The sequence below is a fragment of the Panthera onca genome, chromosome A2, assembly GCF_046562875.1.
Source record: "Panthera onca isolate mPanOnc1 chromosome A2, mPanOnc1 haplotype 2, whole genome shotgun sequence".
Classification (NCBI taxonomy): Eukaryota; Metazoa; Chordata; class Mammalia; order Carnivora; family Felidae; genus Panthera; species Panthera onca.
Window position 1 is genome coordinate 60,251,072 of NC_138340.1, and position 26,179 is coordinate 60,277,250.

The following is a 26,179-nucleotide window of genomic DNA, read 5'->3' on the forward strand; positions in this document are numbered from 1 at the left end:
TTCCCTCTTAAGACCATTTTTACAGCATCTGATGGTTTTGGACTGTCTTGTTTTCATTTCACTTTATCACTTGTTTATTTGGTTTTGTTTGTTTGTCTTTCTTCTTCTTTGAATTCCTGGTGACCCATTCATTGTTTTGTAGCATGTTCTTTAACCTCCCTGTATTTGCAGTCTTTCCATTTTTTTTCTTATAGTTGAACTCAGGTTTCATGTTGTGATCAGAAAATATGCATAGTATGATCTCCATCTTTTTGTACTTGTCTAGGCCTAATTTGTGACCTTGTGTGTAACCTTTTCTGCTTAGATGATCTGTCCATTGATGTAAGTGGGGTGTTAAAATTCCTTACTATTATTATATTATTATTAATGAGTTCTTTTATGTTTGTTAGTAATTGTTTTATATATTTGGGTGCTCTTAAGTTGGGGACATAAATATATACAATTGTTTACTTTTCATGTGTATAGTCCCTTTACTATGGTATTGTGTCCTTTTAATTACATTCTTTGGTTTATCATCCAGTTTGTCTGATGTAAGTATTGATACTCCAGTTTTCTTTTCTTCTCTTTTCTTTTCTTGTCTTTTCTTTGCTCTGTTTTGCTTTGCTTTGCTTTCTTTTTTTTTTTTTATTTCTATTTGCATGGTAAATTGTTCTTCCCTGTCTCACTTAAGATTTGCAGATACTTTTAGTTCTAAAATGGGTCTCCTCTAGGTAGTATATAGATGGATATTTTTTAATCTGCTGTTACATCCTATGCCTTTTGATTGGAATGATAATTCCATTTAGATTCAGAGTGATTACTGACAGATATTTATTTAGTGTCATTATATTGTTTGGCTGCTGTTTCTAAAGATTTTTCTTTTTTTTTTCAGAACTCTTGTAGTGGTCACAAAATCCTTTAGTTTTTGGTTGTCAGGAAACTCATTATCTCTCCTGTATTCTGAATGACATCTTGTATCAGCTATTCTTGGCTGCATATTTCTCCCATTCAGAATGTTGAATATATCATGCAACTGCATTCTGTTCTGCCATGTTTCTTTGATAAGTCTGCTGCTAACTTGATTCGTTTTCCCTTGTAAGTTAAGGTTTTCTTTTCCCTTGCTGCTCTCAGGTTATTTTCCTTATCTCTGTATTTTCCAAATTTTACTACTATTATGTCTGTGTTGGCCAGTGTTTTGTTTTTTTTTTTTTAATTTTTTTTTCAACGTTTTTTATTTATTTTTGGGACAGAGAGAGACAGAGCATGAACGGGGGAGGGGCAGAGAGAGAGGGAGACACAGAATCGGAAACAGGCTCCAGGCTCCGAGCCATCAGCCCAGAGCCTGACGCGGGGCTCGAACTCACGAACCGTGAGATCGTGACCTGAGCTGAAGTCGGACGCTTAACCGACTGCGCCACCCAGGCGCCCCTTTCATGCTGTCTTTCTTAGAGGTTTAATCATTTTTTAGTGATAGAATTTGATTATTTTCTCTTTGTCTTTACTATAATTTTTTGAGACATGATATAAAGCTATTAGAGATATAAATGCCTCTTTAATCTGCTAACAAGTTAACTTCAAAATTATTAAAGTACTGTGCACTCTCATTGCTCCAAAGTATTTAGGTTTTGATAGCAGAATGGATTTCTTATATTGTGTATGTATTAAAGACTTTTGTGATTATTATTAGTAGTACATTTGCTCATTTTCTTGCATGTTGGTGTTATAAATGATTTACCAACCACTATAACACTATTACAATATACTGTTTATCCATATAATTACTGTAAGTATTGATTTTTTTAATTTCATAAGCTCTTTTGTTGCTTTTCCTGTCCATTTATTTCAATTAAAAAAATTAAAATCAGATCTTTAAACCAAGTCTAGTGTATATATATTCCATCATTTTTTGTTTAATTGGGACAGTCATTATATCTCTTTGTTTGAAGGACAGCTTTCTCCTATGTTTGATTGACAATTTTTCTGGTAATAATAATATTCCTGTTTGGAAAGTTTTCCTTTATATATTTTCAATTTATCATCACATCTCCCCTGGCTTTAAGTTTTTGAATGAATGTATCTGTACCCACAGGACACTTAGGTTCTGCTGTCGTGTTGGGCCCTGAAGAGTAGGATGATACTGGCTTTAAGGCACAATGATATCAAGTTTTAGAGATCATAGTCCAGTACAGTAAAACAGCATTTGGTGTTGACCACTAATATTTGTGGAATTATTAACTGTATATGTAAATCATTTTTAAAGATAGAATGTATGTATCAAAAATCATACCCCAAAAAGAGATAATGAAATCTATTCAATAAAAGAACATAGATAAAATTTTTAATATTTCTTTTTACCAGGTCATGGCATATGTGGCTGACCACCTCTTAGTCATTCCTGTTTTGTGTAAATGGCCATACACTGAAAAAAGTGTATTCCTGATGAAGAAATAATTCTTTTTTCCACTGACAATCTTAGGGTGTTAATGCTGAGCCTGGATAGGAAAGCACCATGTTTCTCATATACAATGTGAGCAATAAAGTGCAAGACAGTCAGTTAAATTTGATTAGGCAAATGTGTAATTTTTTAGTATATGTATGTCCCAACTATTTCATACACTTATTACATACAAGTAAGGCAATATTGCAGAGTGGTACAAATCATTGCTGTCTTTTTTAATTTCAAACTTCTCTATAACTTGTGTTTATATGTGGTAAATCTGCAAATAGTACCATGGGAAAATCATGGGGCTTAGAAAACATTGGGTGTATCAGTAGAAATGAAATATACAAAAAAAAAGTCTATAGAATTGATGGGCTGGTGAGAATGTACAGGGGAACTTGGTACCAGCTCAAATCTTGAAAATTTATATATCCAAGTGCACATCCTAGCCCGTCACTCTGAGAAGAAACAGCTAGTCTTTCCTGGGGTTGAGGTTGAAGTCCCCGAGCAGTCCCAGAAGACAGATAATGCAGCTGAAGTTCCTCCTCCTTTTATGTTCTCACTCCAGACTATTCTCAATATTTTATTTCAATATATCAAACACAAATTATGTACATAATCATGGATGATGGTGGGTTAATATCATCATTAAATAAACCTGGGGGAAATACTCATAAGTTCTTTGTATTGACATCAAATATATGAAATGATAATGTGTAATAAAAGGAAGAAGTCATTTACAAGAACCTAAGTGATATTTCTCAGTAGATTATATGTTACTTAGGGGAAAGTAGAGTTTTATAAATACGTATTTCCTCATCTTTTTAAAAAGTCCTGCATGTAGAGCTGTATTATTTAATTATATAATATTCATATAGTCCTTCCCGACTCTCTCTCACACACACATGCTCGCATGCACTTATATAATCTCTATGGTAAAATCACATCTTCTCTTCTGTTTTATTATTTAAACTCCTGTATATCATAATTTTTCTCATCAATTTAGTATATTCTTTAAAAAAAACATTGCAAAACCATGGTTAGTTACTGACAGCTTAAAGTTATTATGAGGATTGGAAGTGACAAGGTGCAGGTGGTTCGTTCAGCGGTGATAGTGGCACCATGAGAAACAGAGCTGGAAATTTCAAAAAAGAAAATAAAAACCCTTTTGAATAGAAGAAATCCATGAAAATATTGTTGTAAAACATACAAATACCAAGATAATGAGTATATTATAAGATACTAAAAAGCATCTACTGTTCTTTGGCAATTGTACAGTGCAGATAAAAACAATGATGGCTGACAAAGATATCATTATTTTAAAACATTTAAGTAAGCAATCCTGGGGAAAAGCATAAGCAATGGAAGTGAGAAAAACTAAAAAAAATCAAATTAAAATTGAACATGATAGAAATGAAAATATAATTCCATAAATATATAAATTTATATATGAATAGTATTAATTAAATTTACCTTTAATCTCGAAACATCAGATAATTCTAATAATTCAATACATTATAAGGCTGAAATTATGAGAATATAATTCTAACACTTCAACAAAAATCCTGCCTTATCTTGCCTGCCATCTCACTCATAATGATGCCGAGAAACATTGCTCAACTTAGACTTTAGAGTTATCCTGTTTACATGACATGGGAGTAGAAATAGTTATAAGGAAGTGATGTCTTCAGCTCGTCTCCATGATGCCCTTAAGCATTACAACACTGGTAGAAACAAAACATCCCTAGCTTTAGGATATGTTGTGAAGGAGAGAAACCACAGGGAAAACCGAAATCACCTAATTCCTGGATAATAATAGAGAAACCCCTGGGTTCCAAACTTTTGTTTATGCAAAATCATTTTCATAGATAACCCTTCTGGTGAGCTGTATGGTACCTGTCAACAAACCAAAAGTCTTTTAACAACACTAATTTTGGATTGCTAGAACACCATGTCAGATTCCCCAATGTATCTCCCATGGTTCAAGAGCTTTTGGCAGTCTTCACAAGTGTTCTAAATTGGTTTCAGGTGCATAACTAGATGATACAGCACATTTGTGGAGTGAGAAAATGTCTTCTCCACTTCACTTTTATGAAGTAATCGTCTTTATAGGGGACTCAGCACTGTGCCAGGGCACTTGCATGGCGAGAAAATTGTAGCCTGCCTTCCAGCATCTAATCCTCCACCTGTTTGAACAGATGTGTATTTCCATTCAAGCAGGACTTAGGATTGAGATATTCACTCCCCTTACCAAGGTATATTATTTGATTAGACCTATAGGGTCCCATGGTGGTGTGTTCTGTCACTCCCAACCTTCGGTATCCTCAGTTGAATCTTCTTATAGGGCTCTTTTATTTCACACATAGGGAAACAAGTTTAGAAACTGACAAATTGTTTGCTTTTATAACAGCCATAAGAACAACTTTTTATGATCAAGTTTTACCTTAATCTTATCATGCTTGATGTGTTTATGGTCCATTTTTGCAGTTTTTATTTAAATTCTAGTTTGTTAATGGACAGTGCAGTATTAGTTTTAGTGTACAATTTAGTCATTCAACACTTCCATACAACACCCAGTGGAAATCACAAGTGCACTCCTGTATCAAACAATATCTAGTATTTGAGTAGTGACTTTTTATAAACTATTAAGGCTGTCAACTATAAGACATTCTGGATGAACTAAAAATACAGAGAAAGTAAAAAGATCAGTGGTTGCGAAAAGAGAGAAGATGGAATATTTGGAACATAGAGGAATTTTAGGACAATCAGGATTCTCTGTTTAATTCCATAATGATGCTTAAAACTTAATAAACTTTTCTCCAAGCACACAAAAACTGTGCAATAAGAAGAATGAATAATAATGTAAATGCTGTTCTTTGGTTGATTATACTGTGTCAGTGTAGGTTTATCAATTGTACATAATGTACCACTTTGGTAGGGTATGATTCTGGAGGAAGCTATGCATGTGTGGAAGCAGAGCATATACTGAAATTCTTTATACTTTCTTCTCACTTTTTCTGGGAATAAAAATTATTTTTCCAATATATGATATTAAAAATGTAAGATATATTACATAACAAATGAAGTAGGTTCTCTTCATTGGCAGCACCTGCCACAAGAGTATGAACCAGGTCATCAACAACAGTCCCCGCATTTTTTGGTGGTATGAAATTTAAACAATAAACTACCATCTAAAATATAAACTAAAACGAATAGAAAGTAGAAATGAACCCAAGACATGATCCTTAAAATGATAAACACGATTTTATTTTTCTTAATATTTTTTACATTTATTTATTTTTGAGAGAGAGAGAGAGAGAGCGCGTGCGCACTCAAGTGGGGGAGGGGCAGAGAGAGGAGACACAGAACTCAAAGCAGACTCCAGGCTCTGAGCTGTCAGCACAGAGCCCGATGTGAATGTGGAACTCACAAACCGGGAGATCATGACCTGACCCAAAGTTGGATGCTCAACTGACTGAGCCACCCAGGCGCCCTGATAAGCACAATCTTAAAGAAGAACTTCAGAGGCACCTGGGTGGCTCCGTTGGTTGAATGTCCGACTTCGGCTCAGGTCATGATCTCACAGTTAATGAGTTCCAGCCCTATGTCGAGCTCTGTGCTGACAGGTCAGAACCTGAAGCCTGCTTCGGATTCAGTCTTCCTCTCTCTCTCCACCCTTCTCCTGCTCACACTCTGCTTCTCTCTCTCTCAAGAATAAATAAACATTAAAAATTAAAAAAAAGAAAAACTTCAACCAGACTTATAAAAAAAGAAGACTCAAATATGATCAGAAAAAAAGAATTGAAATAACACAAACATAAAAATGCAAATAATTAAAAAATAATATAGAGAAAAATTATATGCTAACAACTGGAAAAATGAGAAGAAATGGATAAATTCTTAGAAATGTACAATCTCTTAAACCTGAAACAGAAAGAAATAGAAGATTTTAACATAGTGATTATTAATAATGAAATTGAATTAGTAATTAAAAATCCACCCAAAGTCCAGGATCAGACAGCTTCACGGGTAAAATCTATAAATTGGCATTTATACAAAGGATACGAAAATATCGATTTGAAGGGAAACATGCACCAGATGTTTAAAGCACCATTATCAAGAATAGTGAATTTATGGAAAGAGCGCAAATGTCCAATGATTTATGAATGAATAAAAAGATGTTGGATCTATCTACTACTGAATATTACTCAGGCATCAAAAAGAATAAAGCTTTCCATTTGCAATGATGTGGATGAAGCTAGGCAATATTATGCTAAAAGAAATAAGTCAGTCAGAGAAAGACATATGGTTTCAACATATGTGAAATTTAAGAAACATAAAAAGGATCAGAAAGAGAAAATAAGAGAATGACAAACTAAGAAACAGACTTATTAACTATAGAGAACAAACTGATGGTTACCAGAGGGAGATGGGAAGGGGGATGGGATAAATGGGTTATCCCACTAGACTTTGAGAAGAACAAGAACAATAACCATAAGGGAAACTCAGATGAGCTAAGATATATTTGTAGGAAAGCGAATACTCCTCAGGCACCATGCCAGGCTTTAAGAGTTAAGGGGGAGGGATAAGTGAAAACAAGACAGTAAGGGAATAACATATGGCCCCTGCCTTCAAGGAGCTGTCATCTTATGGAGGAGGGAGATGCATGCTTATAATCATAGCAACATCAGTAGAAATAAGCACAAAATCATAACATTGTCATTAACTGTGTGGTTTCTTGGTGCCTGGCATGGACCTGAGTATTTTACAGAGTTAACTCAATCTCAGAACAACTACTCTATGAGATAAGTATTACTGCAGATAGTTTAAAGCAATAAACTCCACCCAGGGCACTTGAGGACAGATTTAGGGGCACTGAAGGATGCATAGGATTAAGTCACTGGCAAGAGTGAGAAAGGACATTACAAGAAGGAATAGCAGGGACAATGGCAGATGGAGGGTAGAATGTGTGTGAGGACTGAAGAAAGGATCCATATTGCAGGACCAAGCACCAAAGATGGGAGGAAACACAGTTCTGTGGGAGGGTTGGTGGTGAGGTAAGTTGGACCCTAATTACGGAAAATATGAGATTTTTTTTTATTATATGAGATTTAAAGATGGTAGGAAAGAGGAGTGGGACCTTGAGGAAATTTGGGATTTAGAACACTACTTCTGGATGTCCTGGCCCAAGGAGAATATGGAGGCAGGAGACACAGGACAAAGGTCTCATAAGACACTAGAAACATCACAAGAGATCACAAGGCCATCATAACATCTTCCCAGCTTTACATGAGGGATGTTTGGGGATGAGACATTAAAGATTATGGAACTACTTATGTTGAATCTTGCTAAGGCTCATGAATATTCAAATGAGCCCTGTGCACTGTTCATGTAGTATCTATAAGCAGGTAAAGAGAAGAGTCTAGACAAGCCTCCCTGAGGGTCATCTAGAGAGAGAGTAGTGGTTGAGAGGCTTCAGTGATAGGACCCACAGGACCTGACAAGTGACTGGGTGTGACAGTGGGGCAGGATAGGGACTCAGGTGAGGATGGGCAAACAGAAGAAGTAAATGTGGTCCAGGGGGACTCTTCCATGTCAAGCTTTGGTCAGCAGATGAATGGATAATGTCACCACTAAGATGGTAGAAGAAATGAAAGATGAAGAGCAGCTTGAGGCACTATGTGTAAGGTCACCCTCTGGGTCATGCCTTGCCATCTGCAAATATTCAGGTCCTGAATGATCCTGGGCCAGCAAAGATGCAGCATCTGTGCCTGAGGTATTGTCAGCATAGTGGTTAGGAGTAGGGCTCTAGAGAAGCATTACCTGGGTTTGAAACCCAGATCCCCTGCTCATTCCCTGTGTAACCTTGAAGAAGTGACTCTCCTTCTCTGTGCCTCACTTTTCTCATCTATAAACCAGAGATAATGATAGGAACTACGTTCTTTGGTAGTTGTGAGGACTAAATGTTAATACATGGAAACCACTTACTGCCTGAACTAAAATAAGCACTGGACAAAGGTTCCTCATTGTCATTATTAGAGAGGGGTATCCTGGGGCATTCAGAGAAACAGTCAGGGTTTGTCCCCAGTGTCCCTCATTAGAATAACTGTGCTGGGTCCCACACTTATGTGAAACCACCCTAAGTCTGCAGAACAGAGTGGTCCAGATCCAATGTGAAGACTGGCATATAACTCACCAGGGAGAGAGGCAGGAGGGACAGAGAAATGGACTCCTTTTTGTGCAGCCAACCATGGGATGAGAAGAAGAGAGACTCTGCAGCAGAGACTTGCCACCAAGACCTCTCCTCTAGAGAACTCATACAAATCTAAGGCATTGCATGCTCATCTTTTTTTTAAAAAAATGACACATGTGACAGAAAAAAAAAACACTGGAGAGAAACATAATTTGTATATGCATCACTCTGCTGTAATATAGCTGCAGCCCCTGCACTTTTCCTGACCTGTGGTCTTCTCTCCCTTCCAGAAATGGCCACAGGTTCAGATTTGTCTGTGTGTTTCTCATGCCTATCTCTAGACTGAACTCCACTGAATAATCAATACTCTTTAGTACATGATTCTTTATTCTTACAGACTCCCACAGGAGGTTGTGGTGCTCGACCAGGTATGAAGAACTTATTTCATGGGCTCCTGAGAAGGTGCCTGACTCAAGGCTCATCTGGGAAGTGTACAGGAGGGCAGGAGAATCAAGGAAACCTCTTGATATTTTCTGTGTAATTAGGCTCAATAAAGAGCTGTTTCCATCCCTCCTATTCTTTCTTCTCCCCAGTAACATGGCCATCAGTTTTAAAAAACTTTGACCATGATCTCTAGGTGGTCTGGACCCATGGGACTATGTAGTAAAGTCTGAATTTCAACTGGTCTACATCCATAACCATCCCATTTCTCCCTTGCCTGCCTCTACCAAGGAGGCTTAACAGCTAAATCCTTGTGTTCCCAGCCAGTCCACCTGAGTCAGATATGACCCATGGAAGTAGGAGTCAGCTGGGGCCTCTGCATATGCTTCTGATTTACTGAGGAAGTGGCTGGCCTGGGCAATATTTCCCCTCATTCCCTGGATTAAACTAGTATGTGACAATGGAACAGTGACAGCCATTTCCAAAGCCTAGGGCTCAGAGCTGATTTCTCCAAGAGAAACGGCAGACACAGTACCGAGGGACAACGATACTATTAGGGGCCATGACAATGTCTGAATTCCTTTTAAAATAAGAAGAAAAATAGAACTCTGGTACATTAATCTTTATACCAATGTAGTAATAAAGTATAATTTCATTTTTTTTTTGTTTCCTAGAGGAAGGAGCCCACAAAGGCAAAAGTGAAGTGATAATGTGGCCTGACAAAGGAGAGATCAAGAGAATCACAGATTTACCAGGCCTGCTATCATTTAGCCACAGAATCAATATGAACAGCACCCTGATGATTTTTTTTTCATGTGACACATTAAATGTCTCCTTTTAAAGCCTCTGAAAATCACCCTCTCTATTCCTGGAAACTAAATTCATGTCCCCTGAGAAAGGCTTCTTGTAAGGATGAAGACCTTTTCTTTCATCTGAGGATGTGCAAGAAGGTGAGGACAGTTTCCTGTGATTCCTGGCATCTCAGTTCACAAGAAGCTCCCAATGCCAGCACCATCTCCCCAAGTACTGAACCAATGAGGGATTCACCTCCAGCAGGGAATTCTGGAGCTTCACATTTAAGGTTGTTCTCTCTTCTTCTAAGTGCTTTATTTCATCTTCTGGTTTCTGTATGCACAGCTGGTGATACATGGGCCTAGAAAGCAGGGCAGCATTCTGAATTGCAGGCATTCATTGAGGAGTCATCAGCGTACAGAGAACATTATCACATGTTTGGACAAAAAAAGCAAGAGAAAGAATATAAAGGAAAAAAGGGGAGCCTCAAGAACCAAGCACTGGGACATTCCAGAATTCCCTGTGAAGCTGAGAGTCACATGGAATGAGGTAATTCTCACATCTCAACATAATATGCACCTTTACAATCTCATTACAAGCAGATGGACACAGAAATAAAGGCTGAAATTTACTGAGTGCATCGTGTTTACTGGCTCCTCCACACAGTTCATTCAATGGCTCCTTATGAAAACCATATATGGTGAGTACTATTAAAGTTAACTAGTTAGATGAAGTCACGAACCCTAAAAAGGTTACATGATTTTCCCAGGGTCGTACAGTCAGTGGAGAGAGCAAGTTTTGACCTCAGGAAAGCTAACTACTTGGCTGTGCTCTTACTTGCCATCCTGAGGAAATGTGGCACATAGTGCAGATAAATGCCTACCTGAATGTCGTCCCACCTCTACTAGAGCAAAGCTGAGCAAGTCCCTGTGGGCAAGCTACAGGTGTCCCTAAACCAGGGGGGACATGCTTGAAGTCCAGTCCTCAGGGCCTGGAGCTTTGTTCTGTTTATGAGGAGTAAGTGCATTCTAGCATACACATTGGAATATGGAGGCCAAAGTCTTGTGAAACAGGGGATAATCTCAGGTCAAATGGAAGCTTATCATTCATTCATTCTACCATCCAATATTAACTGAATATCTATGACATTCCAACTATTAAAGGGGCCACAGAAACAGTCACTGTGGGCTGGAAAATTTTCAATCATTGGCTTCCCAAAATTATGTAAGTGAATATATTAAAAAATCAGTTTGTAGCATTTGTTGATTTCCATGGCCTAAGTACTACTACCATGATGTTACTGGACGCAGAATCAGGAAAAGTGACAACAGCCTCTCATTTGTCAGTACACATAGGCTATATAACACATCACTGGATGTCATAGTGAATGAAACATCCAGGAAGGGAAAAAAGATAATAAACAGGTTATTACAAGGAAGTGTACTAACAGCCATGCCAGCACAGGTAAAGCAATGCCATGTACCAGACACCAAACCAGGCAGGGAAGCTTCCAGGGGGGCTCACATTGAAACCCAGACCAACAGGATCAGGAAAAACTAAAAAGGATGAGCCAGATGAATTTGAGAGCTATGTGGGGTAGTGCTCCTCATCAAAGAGAGAACTAGGAAAAGGCCAGGAAGGGGATGGAAATGGACTGAATGATGACCTAACATTCTGTAGGATATAGGTTGACAGGAGAGAGTTGCAGGATGCAGAAGGACAGGCAAATGGGAGTCCCACAAGGTAAGACCTTATAAACATGGTATAAGCCATTTAAACTTCACTTTGAAGATGAAGGTGCCTCTGGAACCGGGTCCCCTAGGAAGTATGACTTCATGTCCACCTCCCATCATCCCTAGAACTGGTTATCTCCATCTGGATTCAATGCATGGTTAACCCAACAACAGAGCAGGAACATGCTGTGTCCTGGGAAGTACCCTGTCCTGTGCACTGGGGCAATACTTTATGGCACAGACACTTAATGCAGTTTAAAAAAAAAACTTATAACACTTGGATATAAAGCTCCTTTTCAACTACAACTCTATACTGCATAGTACTACATTAAGTTTGTTTCTTTACATTGGCTTACCCAAAAGAACAAAACATCCATAAGTGCAAAATATCTACTGGGCATGGACTATATTTAGGAGTTCAGTCCCTGTACCTTTGGATGTCACATTCTGTGGGGTAAAGACAGAGGAAGCAATCACATTTACTGTAACAGCCTGTTGGGGCTAGTGTGTGCACAGATGGGATGGGTGGGGTGGTCTGGTATATAGGATAGTGTGTGGGGGTGCCTTCTCTGTGAGGATCCTGAGGGAGGTCTCCAGGGGACGAAGAAGATGGAAACACCAGAGAGTCCATTCTCTCAATCTTTGCACTCATACAAAGAAGGGCAATGTGAGCAGACAGCGAGAAGTTGGTAAATATTGTTTCAGTTTCATTGATGTCTTCTCTTATTTTCATTTTTTCCTTCCTTCTACTTAGCTTAGGTTTACTTTGCTTTTCCTTTTTGTAGATTGTTATAGTACAAGTTTAGCTTATTGACATAGACATTTATGAAACAACCTACACAACTATAAAATTCATATTGTTTTCCAGTGCCTGCAGAACGTATAGCAAACTAGGCTATATTTTGGGTCACAAAACAAATTTCAACAAGTTTAAAAGAATTAAAATCATACAGAGTAGATTGTCCAACCACAATGAAATCATACTAATGAATAAAAAAAAAGATTACAAGAAAACTTCCAAACACTTAAAAGCTAAAAACACACCTCTATATAATATATATATACATATACATATATATACATATATACACATATGTGTATATATGTATATATATGTATATGTATATATATGTAGGAGAAGTCCACATGGAAAGAAAAAAAGTATTAAATTATAATAAGATATAGCATACTGAAATTTGTGGAGCATAGTTAAAGCTGCCCTGAGAGGGTATTAACATAATGCTTACATTGAGAAGGAGGAAAAGCATCAAACCAATCATCTAAATTCATACCTTGAGAAACTTAGTAAACAGAAGGACAAAATTAACTGAGGACAAGCATAAAATAATATTCATGATAAATATAAGAGCATAAATGAATTAAATTGGCAAAAAGAAAGAACCCAATGAAACAGTAATCTGTAAAATTAACCACAGTATAGGAAAACTGATAAAAAGAGAAGCACAAATTCCCAGGGTCAGGAATGAACTGGGGGTATAAGATCAGACTCTGCACATATCAAAAGATTAAGAAGGCAATACTCTTACCTACACAAATAGGACATCTGAGATGAAAGGACCAAAAAGCACAAACTACTACATGTCCTCCATTGAAATAGGTATTTGAAACATCCCTATAACTATGCAAGAAATTGGAGTTATAATTTACACCCCAAAAATGTTATCTCCAGGCATACATTGTTTCAATGGAGAATTATTCTAAACATTTAAAAAATTAACCTGTGTTTTTCATAATATTTTCCAGCAAATAGAAAGGAAACAAGGAAGCACACTTCCTGAATTTTTGGTGAAGCTGGCATTACCTTGAATCTAAACATGCCATAGAAAGAAAAAAAAACTTTACACTAACATTCCTCATGATTACACCTGCCAAAATCCAAAACAAAACATTATCAAATAGAATTCACCCCTACAGAAAAAAGTTTTATACACCATGACCACATGGGGATTATTTCAGAGATGTGAGACTGTTTCAATACTTAAAAATTAATCAATGTAACCCACCCTATCCAGAGGCTACTAAAAAAAATCATATGAACACATCAGTTGATGCAGAAAGCATCTCACAGATTTCAGCATACGTTCAATAAATAAAACTCAGAAAACATCAAAATAGGAAAGAATTCATCATGAAGCATCTCTATATAAAGTTACACTCACGTTATACACAAAAGTGAAAAATTAATGGTTTTCTCCTAAGATCAGGACAAGGCAAGGTTGTGTTCTCCCACCAGTCTTATTCAATGTGGTGCTAAAATTCTATACAGGATAATAAAGCATAGAAAGGTGTGGGGAGGCATACAGACTGGAAAGCTTTTTGCTTTTATTTTTTATAAAAGTGTCCATACATTAGGATAGCATATTTGCATATGTAGAAAATTACAGTCTTTTTCTATCTAGAAATTTCCAGTGAACCACTAACAAAACAGAAACTGCTTTAGATGTAACATGTGAATTCAGCAAGCTGTCACAATACAGAGCAGACATAGAAGAACACCTTTGTATTGCGAATATGCTAGCAATGAATACACTAGCAATGAAAACATGACAAATGAAATTTTAAAATACACCATTTATCATCATTACAACACTAAGATCAAAGGCTAAAAAACCATGAACAAGACTTGTATGCTGAAATTTACACAGCGCTGATGAAAGAAATCAAACATCTAAATAAATGAGAGATATATCATGCTTATGGATTAGAAGGTGCAACATAGTAATGGTGCCAAGTCTCTCCAGATCAATAAACTGGTTTCACTCATTTCCTGTGGAAAGCCAAGAAATATTTATTTTTAGACACAGACAAGCTTTTTATAGCGTTTCTATGGAAATTAAAAGGAAATAGGAGAGATCAAATTGGTTTGAAATGTAATAACTTTGGAGGAATTAGTATGCTCCATCTAAAGATGTGGTGTTTGTGGAGGCAAAGAACAGGATCAATAGAGAACAGGGAACAATAACATGGACCTATGCCAGTATGACTCACTGATTTTAGACAAAGGTGAATAATGCACTTAGTGAGGAGAGCCTTTTCAGCAAAAGGTGTCAGGGCCTTTAGACATCCATTGGCAAAGAAACAAATCAAAACAAACAAAAATACTTAACCTAAACTTCACCCCTTATTCAAATGTAAACTCAAATTTATCATAGCCTAGATTCAAAATAAAATGTAAAACTATAAAACTTTTAGAAATGAAGCACAGGAGAAAATTTTCAGGACCTAGGGTTAGGTGGGTTCCTAACCATAGCATTAAAATCACAGTGCGTAAATGAAAACACTTGATAAACAGGATTATACCAAAATTATAAACTTTTATTGTAGTAAAAACTTTTGCTCCTTTTAGGATCATGAAAAGACAAGCTATAGACTAAGTAAACAATTTTCAAACCAAGTGTCTGACAAAGAACTTCTATTTAGAATATTAAGGAACATTCAACAGTCAACAGGAAAAACAAAACTATCCACACAGAAAATAGGCAAAAATACATGGGCAGACATTATATCACAGTGAACATGCATGTGGCAAATAAGCATATGAGAAAACGCCCCAAATCACAGCCATGAGTGAAATGCAAATTAAAAACCCATCTGTTAGAAGAGCTGCTTAAACTAACACAGTAAACACATGAAATGTTGGAAAAAGGCAACTCTCTCAATCATCACTGGTGGGAATGTCAATGAAATGGCACAGCCACTTTGGTAAGAGAGTTTGATAGCTTTTACCTCACTTAAATATAAACCCTAAAATTCAACAAACGTTTTCCTGGATCTTTATGCCATGGAATTAAAACTTAAGATCCTGGGGCGCCTGGGTGGCTCAATTGGTTAAGCATCCAACTACAGCTCAGGTCATGATCCCATGGTTTGTGAGTTTGAGCCCCGCGTCGGGCTCTGTGCTGACAGCTCAGAGCCTGGAGCCTGCTTCAGATTCTGTGACTCCTTCTCTCTGCCCCTCACTCACTTGTGCTCTGTCTCTCACTATCAAAAATAAACATATAAAAAATTTTTAAAATAAAACTTAAGATCTCACAAAAATGCTGTGTGCAGATGTTCACTGAAGGATTATTTTTAATAGCCAAAAGAGTAGAAATAACAAAATTGTCCCTCAAAAGGTGACTTGATGAACAAACTTACACATCTACTCTATGGAACTCAACTCAGTGATAAAGACACCATAAAGTTCTGATACAGAAAACTTGGATGGATCCATGGTGTATTATCCTGAGTGAAAATGAACAATCAAAACCAACATCAAAGGTAACAGCTGTAGGATAACCTTCATGTAACAAAATGCCAAAAACTCCCAAAATGTAAAACAAATGGGTGATTGCCATGGCCAGGGATGGTGGGGGCTGGGGTGGGTATGATGAGGGAGAGCTTTGTGCTGATGTAGCATTTCCACACCTGGATTGTGCTGATGGATTTGTGAATGTACATGGCAAACTGAAAGAACCAGACATGCCCATCATACAGTGTCCATTTCCTGGTGTTAATATTGTGCTGTAGTGACATAAGATATTACAATGGGGCAAAATGAACACAGGGTGCCTTTGTGAAGGGAACTTCCTGTACCACCTGCAGCTTCCTGTGAATCTATAAATCTATCTACCTGCATACATACCTACCTATATTAATGCTCTACCTATCATCACATCTCAGAATACTTCCCTAAAGCTAGAAGTCCCACCCTGGCTCCCTAGAGCTGCAAACTTCCTCAGCACCATAACCTGAGGGTATCAAGCAGCAGTGAAAGTGGCAGGAGGGGTCTGGAGCTGAACTGTACTGGGATGGTGCTGATCTGTGACAGACTGTAACCCTGTGGGTCAGAGAATGCCAGAATGACAGAGGCAGCACCCAGACTGCGGGCCTCCCAGAGCTGACATTTCCATTTGGGAAGGAAGGGACAGGACAAAGACCTCACAGTGGACCTTTCCTTCTTCCTTCCCTCTTCAGGACCCCATCTGTACCTTGCCCTTGTGGATCCCCTCCTCATCCCTGCCCCCTGCCTCCTGCTCACACAACCACTACCCCCAAGTTGTCTACGTTTTACACCTGAAAGAATGGGGACTCAAGGAGTGAGCCGTTCTGGGGTCTCAGACCATCTAGCAGTCTGATGTTTTTGGAAACCCAGGGTGTGGTGAACAGGGTCTGAACAACCATTCACAGGAGGTTCCAAGTGCTGGGATCACATAAGCGACCCTCATTCGCCTTACATCTACGTGACCTGGACTCAACCAGCCTCCACACAGACTCCTAAAAACAGCAGCCCTCGTTTAAGCTCAGACACCATCCATCTTCAAGATGTGAGCCACCAATTACCATGTCCCCCTGAAATTCATGTTCCACTTCCAGAGCTGCCTTCTGCATGGCCCCCATCACTTTATGCCCAGGTGCTAAGAGCACCCTGCCTTGAGCTCAGCTCAAGAACCATGGGACGAGTCTCATCCCTTGTACCTCAGCTGCAACCACAGATGGGCTCCATCTCACTGGGATCTGAACATCACCTGAGCTTCCACCCCATATCCCTGGAGCTAAAAGTGACCATTTTCTAAGAGGGTCTGAGCATGGAACCTTAACTTCCAACTCCCATCTAACTTCCAGTGCCCAATTCATCATGGTATCTCAACTCTGTCTCTTGAAAGTGGCCACTTGCCTTCATGCCCGTGCACACCTTACATTCTCCACAGTTCATCTACTTCCCACTTCTCTTGCATGCTGCCTCTTTCCCTCAACCTCTGCACCTAAAGAACCCAATTTGAATCCCACAGGTCTCCGTCAATACCTGAAGTGCTTGTTTGGTCAGAACACAACCCACTATCATAGTCCCTCATACCTCTCTCTCTGCCTACCACACTGATACCACACACCCTAACCAGAGACAGGGAGTATTCCAATGTCTCTGGACTCCCTCCACCCTGGCTCTCTGGTCTTGACACATTTGCTCTCATTCTGCTTCTCTTTTCATTTCTATCAGAATGTTCTGATATCAGCAGCTGCCCATGGGTACTAGAAGTCAATGTGCAGGAAAGTGTTAATGGGGACAGGCAGACTGTGTTCAGTGTCAGCTCCCTGTAGTTCACCAATACTTTCTTTTTTTTTTTAAATTTTTTTTTAACTTTTATTTATTTTTGAGACAGAGAAAGACAGAACATGAACGGGGGAGGGGCAGAGAGAGATGGAAACACAGAATCTGAAACAAGCTCCAGGCTCTGAGCTGTCAGCACAGAGCCCAACGCGGGGCTCGAACTCATGAACTGCGAGATCATGACCTGAGCTGAAGTCGGACCCTTAACCGACTGAGCCACCCGGGCGCCCCACACCAATACTTTCTCAGAGCCATGGAAACCGCTGCCCACCATCAGGACAATATGACTAATAAAACACAGAGGTGACTGTAAGCTGGGCTGCACATTACAATCACCCAGGGATTGTTTCCCTTAAATTAATTATTTGGAAATGATCATTTAAGACTATTTAAAAATCACGTAAATTTTAAACTCATGCCACACCTACACTACTGGAGATGACCATATTTTTCCCACCTCCCTGTTTATGCCATCTTGGGTGGATGGTTGGTGGCATCACCCCTTGGACATTACCTTCAGGGCAAAAGCTTCCAGGAAGTCCTTTGTAGCACAAAGAATTTCTCCACCACATGGAGCTGAGCTTTTAGGGCCTGGTGTCATTTTCTTCTGGAAAGGAGAACTCCCCAAAAGAGGAAGGCTGCACAGGTGTCAGACCTCAAGGACATAAGGTTGATGTAAATTCCAGGTGAGAAAGGATTCAAATGCCCTGTGCTCTGCTGGGATGCAGAGAATTTGGTTGCAGGTCCCCTGGTCAGTAGAGTGTCCAGGGGACTCATTGGCCCATTGCCAAGCTGAAATCAAGGGCTTGGGGTCATAGGGCTCCCATAGGGCTCCCAGAGGGCCTGATATTCTGGTAAGTTGACTGCCCACTTCTCTGCTGGTTTGGGGGCTCCAAGTCAGAGGGGGTTGGGTAAGACCGTGTCCCAGTGAGGTTTTTTTTTTTTTCCCCATTTTTTTTTTTCTCAGATGCTGGCTCATAGTTTGATGACTCCCATTTGGCCATGGGTTCAGTAGACATATGGGTGCAGTGCTGAGCTAGTTTGGAGGTCTCATAGCTTGAGGCCAGCTGCCAAGCCCAGTGTTTATTTGCCCTGAGCTCTGTTTTATTATAGTGCTCCAGTTACAAGGGCACATTAAGCTTACTTTACAGGTGACTACTTGACCTAGTGCAGAACAGGTTTGAAGGGCTTGTGGTCTGCAGGCTTGTGACAAACCCAGTGTCCTGGGGTCTGTACTGCCCTGTGCTCTACTCTATTGGAGGGGTCTGAGTCCAAGGGTATGTGATGGGCACACTCTCCAGGTGACTCCTTTGCCTAGTGCTGAGCATATTTGGGGCCATCGAGGTCCAAGGGCAGATGGTGGGTACACTACCTAGGTGATTCCTTGGCTAAGAGCAGAGCTGGGTTATAGGGCTCCAGGTCCAAGGACACATGGTGAATCCACTGTCCAGGTGACTCCTTGGCCTGGTGATAAGCTGGGTTGGAGGGTTCCAGGTTCTAGGGCATTTGGTAAGCCAACTCTCTAGGTGATTCCTTAGCTATGTGTAGAGCTGGTTTGGAGCCCTCCAGACCCAAAACCACAGAGTGATCCTGCTGTCCTAGATACTCCTTGGCCTACTCCTGACCTGGTTTGGAGACCCCAGATACAAGAGCATATGGTAAGCCATTGTCCAGGTGACACCTTGGCCTAATGCAGAGCTGGGTTGGGGGGCTTGTTGTCTTAAGGATCCTGAGAAGCCCAGTGGTCTGGAGATTTAATTGCCCTGTGCTTTGTTGGGTTGGAAGGCTCCAGGTACAAGGGCACATGGTGAGCCTTCTGTCCACATGACTCCTTGGCCTATGGAAGATCTGGATTTAATGTCTTCTTCTCTGAAGACTCCTGCATGCTTAGTATTCTGGAGACTTGATTCCTCTGTGCTGTGGTCTCTTGGAGAGCCTCAGGTACAAGGGCACATGTTGAGTCCACTGTCCAAGTAACTACATTCCTTGTGCAGAGCTGTGGTGGATGGAACCAGTTCTTTTAAAAAAAATGTTTTATTTATTTTTGAGAGACACAGAGACTGAATGCGAGTGGGTTGGGACAGAGAGAGGGAGAGACACATAATCTGAAGCAGCCTCCAGGCTCCGAGCTGTCAGCAAGAGCTTGACATGGGGCTCGAACTCACAAGCTGTGAGATCATGACCTGAGCTGATGTCGGACGCTCAACTGGCTGAGCCACCCAGGCGCCCCTGGAAGCATTTCTAAGATACATGATAAGCCTGCTCTCCACATGAATCCTTGGCATAGCGTACAGCAGGATTGGATGGTTTGTGGTCTGAAGACTGTTGGCAAGCCCACTGTTCTGGAGACTTGATTGTCCTGTCCTCTGCTCTTTAGTAGGGCTCCAGGTCCAAGGGCAAGTGGTGAGCGCACTGTCCAGGTCACTACCTGGCCTAGTGCAGAGCTAGATAGGATGGTTTATGGTTTGAATACTTTTTGCAAACCTGGTTTTCTGGAGACTTGTTTGCCTGTGCCCTTTTCTGTCGGAGGGCTCCAGGTACAAGGGCATATGGGGAGCTCACTGTCTTCATGACTCCTTGCAGAGCTGGTTTGGAAGAACTATGGTCTGGTGGTTCTTGACAAGACCAGTATTCTGGAGACTTGATTGTCTTGTGCTCTGTTCAATTGCAAGGCTTATTTTCTAAAAGCTCCTGGCAAGGCCAGTGTCCTGGAAACTCAATTGTCCTCTCTCCTGAATTTAAGTGTTCATGGTTTTGATAGAAGGATGATTAATAATTATCTAACTTTAAGGTGAGATTATGCTGAATTAACAGGATAGACCAAACGTAATATATATGGTCTCTAAATGTGGAAGGAGGGAGAAGAAAAAGTGTCACAGTATGTGATGGGGACTTGCCTGGGCATATTTTTTTTCCCAATTGTTTCTTTGGTAATTCTTTCCCCATTAGCATAAAATGTACAACAGTTCAACTATACAAACACCTATGCATACTTTAATGACTATTAGGATTCTTCATGCTGAATATGAGACAGGAGAATGCAGAACAGGAAAGCAAACTTTCAAAAAAAGAAATGAAAGTACCGTATGGGCAGTATGGGGAATAGGTACATCATACTGGCATTAATATGGATATGAGATCTCTCTTTCTGTCTGTCTCTCTGACCTTCCTCTCTTTCTTTCTCTCTTTCCCAAGTTAGATGATACATATATTATAGACAGATAGAGTGATAGATATAGGAAGATAACAGATAGATATGTATGTATATAATATACACACAGTCAAATGGTGTACAAATAATTTAGAGACTGTATTTCTAAGACTTTATACAATATAGACTTAATGATTAATTGAGTAAAATAAAAAATGTGTTGTGATGATTTTGACAACAGAATGGATGACATTGATATTGTGAGGTCTAATTTTTCGGATACACAAAATATGTTTTTTCTTTGTCACTGTGATGATGATATCTTCCATTTATATTACTATGAAGATAGGCCAGTTTTTACAAGTTGGTATTGGAAGTTTTGCCAACACCTTCCTGCTTCTCTTCCACATCTTCGTGCTACTTCTGGATCACAGGCATAAGCCTTCTGACCTGATCATCTATCATTTGGCCTTTGTCCACATAATGAAACTCTTCGCTGCACTGTTTTTAATGTCTTCAGACCTGTTTGAAGTACTGAACTTTCTAAATGATTTCAAATGCAAGGCTTTATTCTGCATGATCAGGGTGACACGGGGTCTCTCCATGAGCACCATCTGCCTCCTGAGCATGTTCAAAGCCATCATGATCAGCCCTAGCACCTCCTGGTTGGCCTGCTTTAAAGCTGGTTGGCCAGCTTTAAACATACGTGCAAAAAGCACATCTTCCATTCTTTTATCATCTTATGGTTTCTCAGTTTGTCTCTCATTAGTAACTGCATCTTGTGTACTGCTACTCCTTGTAATGTCCCAGAGCAATCACTGCGTGTCAGTAAATACAGCTCACTTTCTCGCTAAACTCCATCATCAGGGTACCTTTTTTCACTTTTTCTATATCCAGGGATGTTTCCTTTGTTAGAGGCATGCTGCTCTCAAGTGTGTACATTGTGATTCTTTTGTCCAGGCATCAGAGGCAGTGCCAGCACCTTCACAGCACCAGTCTTTCCTCAAGAGTCTCCCCAGAGAGAAGGGCCACCCAAACCATCCTGCTGTTGGCAAGTTTCTTTGTGGTCATGTACTAGGTGGGAATCATCATCTCCTTCTCCTCCACTCTCTTATGGGCATATGACACAGTCATTCTGGATTTATAGAAGCTTGTGCCCAATGTCTATGCCACTGTCAGTGTGTTGGTGCTAATAAGTTCTGATAAAAGATAGAAAATGTGTTTCGGAAGTGTGGGAAAATGACAATCAAGTTATAGGTACATATTCTGGAAATCGTTATCTAGAACTGATCATTTTGATGTTATTCAAATTATAGTGTTTATTTATATATAAGGAGAATTTTTCTCTATACAAGAGAAATACACTCTAAAGCATGGCTATTGTACTACAGTACAATGCTAGTAATTACCTATTGGTAATGCAACATTTGAAAATTGTATTTACTTTTTTACTTCAAGATATTTAGCTGTGCATCTAATTTTAATTGAGTAACACTTTTCTCAGCACTATTTATATTTATTTCTATGAGTTCTGGCGTCTATTAGGGCTGCAGAGAGTGTACTCTCACCTCTGTATGTATATATACAAATTTCTTTTGTTTACACAGTTTGATTAATTCTTTTCTTTAATTAATTTCTTTTGTTTACACAGTTTGATTAATATTTATGGTGAGTATTTTTACTTATCTGATTTTACTACAATTAATTTCTTATTTGTAACTTCATGCCTAGTTTTGAAATTAGAAATTTATTATAATCATCATTTTTTTAGTTTTGTTTTATTATTTTGTACACACTAGTGAAACAATTAAATGATTCTTATTTCTTCCCATTCTGATCTTCATATAACATAGTGACAACTCTATTCTCCATGAATGTTCTCTCTTGAATGTATGTGGCTTCAATATTTTTGTTCAGTATTCTAGTTTATTTCTCTCATCAACTTAGACTAATATAATATTTAACTAAAATATTGTTTACTAAACTGAGTTATTTAATTTTCATTTCCTTTAATTTTCAAGATTTACTTATATTAGGCTTCTTCACAATATATCTTACAAGTGTATAGTTTCTTTTCTTTCTACATTATTTTCATTTCCTATTTTCCTGTCTTTACTTAAATGTTTTATTTTTTATATGAAATTTATTGTCAAATTGGTTTCCATACAACACCCAGTACTCATCCCAACAGGTGCCCTCCTCAATGTCCATCAAATATTTTAAACATATTGCTGATATATTTATTTTGTGACATGTAATTTCTTCTACCCTATACTTAGTAGCACATTTAATTGTGTTTCACCATTACTAATTCCATTGTAAAATTTGGGACATATCATAGTGCAGATATCTCTAGTCTATTTCTTTGTACCAATCACCCTGAGGACAAGTTAGAGTACTGCACAGGTTTGAGTTCCGTGTGGTCAGCCAATATTTGGATGGCGAGGTGGTCTCTGATTTTGATTGCTTCTTTAGATCCTTAACTTGAATTACTTAACTTTTTGGGATGTTCTTATATTTTATTATTACCTTTGCTGTACATTATAAGGATTCTTTTACTTTTGTATTGTATATATATTTTCTATTTAAATTAAAGTTAGTTAACTGATAGTGTAGTATTGTTCTAAGAAGTACAACAGAGTGATGCATCACTTTCAATAATGACCAGTGCTCATCTGAACAAGTGCCTTCTTAATCACCATCACACACTTACCCCATCCCTACAACAAACACCACTCCAGCAACCCTCAGTTTGTTCTCTGTATTTAAGAGTCTCTTATGGTTTTGCTCTCTTCATTTTTATCTCATTTTCCCTCCCTTCCCTTACGTTTATCTATTGTGTTTCTTAAATTCCACATATGAGTGAAATCATATATTTGTTTTTCTCTGACTTAGCATTTCCCTTAGCATAATACACTCTAGTTCCATCCATATGTTTCCAAATGACAAGGTTTCATTCTTTTTGATTGTTGAATAATATTCCATTATATGATACATTTATCCATTCATCAGTCAATGGATCTTTTGACTCATTACATACTTTGGCTATGGTTGATAGTGCTGCTGTAAACATTGTGGTCCATGTGTCCCTTTGAATTAGCATTTTTGTATCCTTTGGATATATACTTACTGATGCAATTGCTGGGTAGGTCTATTTTGAATTTTTTGAGGAACCTCCATACTGTTTTCAGAGTGGCTGCACCAGTTTGTAGTCCCACAAAAAGTGTAAAAGGGTTATCCTAATTCCACATCCTCACCAAAATCTGTTGTTTCCTCTCTTGTTTGTTTAGCCATTCTAATAGGTGTGATGTAGTATCTCATTGTGGTTTTGATTTGTATTTCTCTGATAATGAGTGATGTTAAGCATCTTTCGTGTCTGTTGGTCCTCTGGGTGTGTTCTTTGGAAATTGTGTATGAATGTCTTCTGCCCATTTCTCCACTGGATTATTTGTATTTTGGGTGTTGTGTTTAAGAAGTACCTATTTTGGATACTGACCCTTTATCCGATGTGTAATCTACAAATATCTTCTCCCATTCCATCTGTTGTCTTTTAGTTTTGTTGTTTGTTTCCTGTGATGTGCAGAAGCTATTTTATCTAGATACGTTCCTAATAGTTCATTTTTCCTTTAGTTTCCCATTCTCCCAGAGACAAGTCTAGTAAGAATTTGCTATTGCAGAGTTCAAAGAGGCTACTGTTTCCTATTATGGGATTTTAATGGATTCCTGTTTCATATTTAGGGCTTTCATACATTTTGAATTTAGTTTTTTTTATACTATATGAAAGTGATCCAGCTTCATTTTTTCTGCATTTCACTATCCAGATTTCTCAGCACCATTTGCTGAAAAAACTGTCTTTTCTTCCACTAGATATTCTTTCCTGCCTTGTCAAGGATTAGTTGGTCATACATTTGTGGGTCTATTTCTGGATTCTCTATTCTGTTACATTGAACTATGTGTCTGTTTTTGTGCCAATACCATACCACCTTGATTATAGCTTGACGTCCACAATGTGATGCCTCCATATTTTCTCCTTTTCAACATTACTTTGGCTACTCCAGGACGTTTCTGTTTCCATACAAATTTTAGGATTTTTTTTCAAACTCTGTGATGAATGCGGATGTTATTTTAATAAGGATTCCATTGAATGTATAGATTGTTCTCGGTAGTATAAGCATTTTAACAATATTTGTTCCTCCAATCTATAAGCATGGGATGTTCATGCATTTTTTGTGTCTTCTTTTTTTAATCTTTCAAATGTTTATCAATTTTTGAGAAACAGAGAGAGACAAAGTGTGAGTCGGGGGGAGGGCACAAAATCCAAAGCAGGCTACAGGTCCTGAGCTGTCAGCATAGAGCCCAAAATGGGGCTCTAACTCAAGAGCCCAGAGATTATCACCTAAGCCAAAGTCAGATGCTTAACTGACTGAGCCACCAAGGGCCCCACTTTGTGTGTTCTTCAATTTCTTTCATAAGCTTTTTATATTGTTCACCCTATAGGTATTTCACCTCTTTGGTTAGGTTTATTCTTTGGTATTTTACTTTATTTGGTGCAATTGTAAATGGGATTGGTTCCTTGTTTCCTCTTCATGGTGCTTCACTATTGGTGTAAAGAAATGCAACCAGTTTCTGTATGTTGATTTTATACCTTGCAGCTTTCTGAATTCATGAATCAGTTCTAGCAGTTTTTGGTGTCTTTTGGGTTTTAACATAGAATATCATGCCATCTGTGAAGTGTGAAAATTTGACTTCTCCCTTGCCAATTTGTATGTCTTTTGTTTCTTTTTGTTCTGTGATTACTGAGGCTAGGACTTCCAGTAATATGCTGAACAACAGTGGTGAGAATGGACATCTTTGTCGTGTTCCTGACATTAGGGTGAAGCTCTCAGCTTTTACCATTGAGGATGATATTAGGTGTGGGTCTTTCCTATAATGGCCTTTATGATGTTGAGAAATTTTCCTTCTATCCTTATTTTCTTGAGGGTTTTTATCAAGAAACAGTGCTGTATTTTGTCAAATGCATATTCTGTATCTATTTAGAGTATCATGATTCTTATCCTTTCTTTTATTATTAATGTGGTGTATCACGTTGACTTATTTTGCAAATATTTATATCGTCTCTGCAGCCCATGTATAAATCGCACTTGATCAGAGTGTATAGTTCTTTTAATATAATGTTGAATTCTATTTGCTAGTATCTTGTTGAGATTTTTGCATCCAGATTAATCAGGGATATTGTCCCATAATTCTCCTTCTTCTTTTTTTTTTCTTTTTTGTGGCATCTTTGCCTGATTTTGGATTCAAGGTAATGCTGGTTTCCTGGAATGAGTGTGCTAGACTTCCT

The 26,179-nt window shown here is 38.6% G+C and overlaps 1 pseudogene; it reads left to right on the plus strand.

The window, feature by feature from the left end:
• Positions 1 to 21,153: 21,153 nt before the first annotated feature.
• On the plus strand, positions 21,154 to 22,095 carry LOC132676155 (putative vomeronasal receptor-like protein 4; annotated as a pseudogene).
• The last annotated feature ends 4,084 nt before the right edge of the window (positions 22,096 to 26,179 follow it).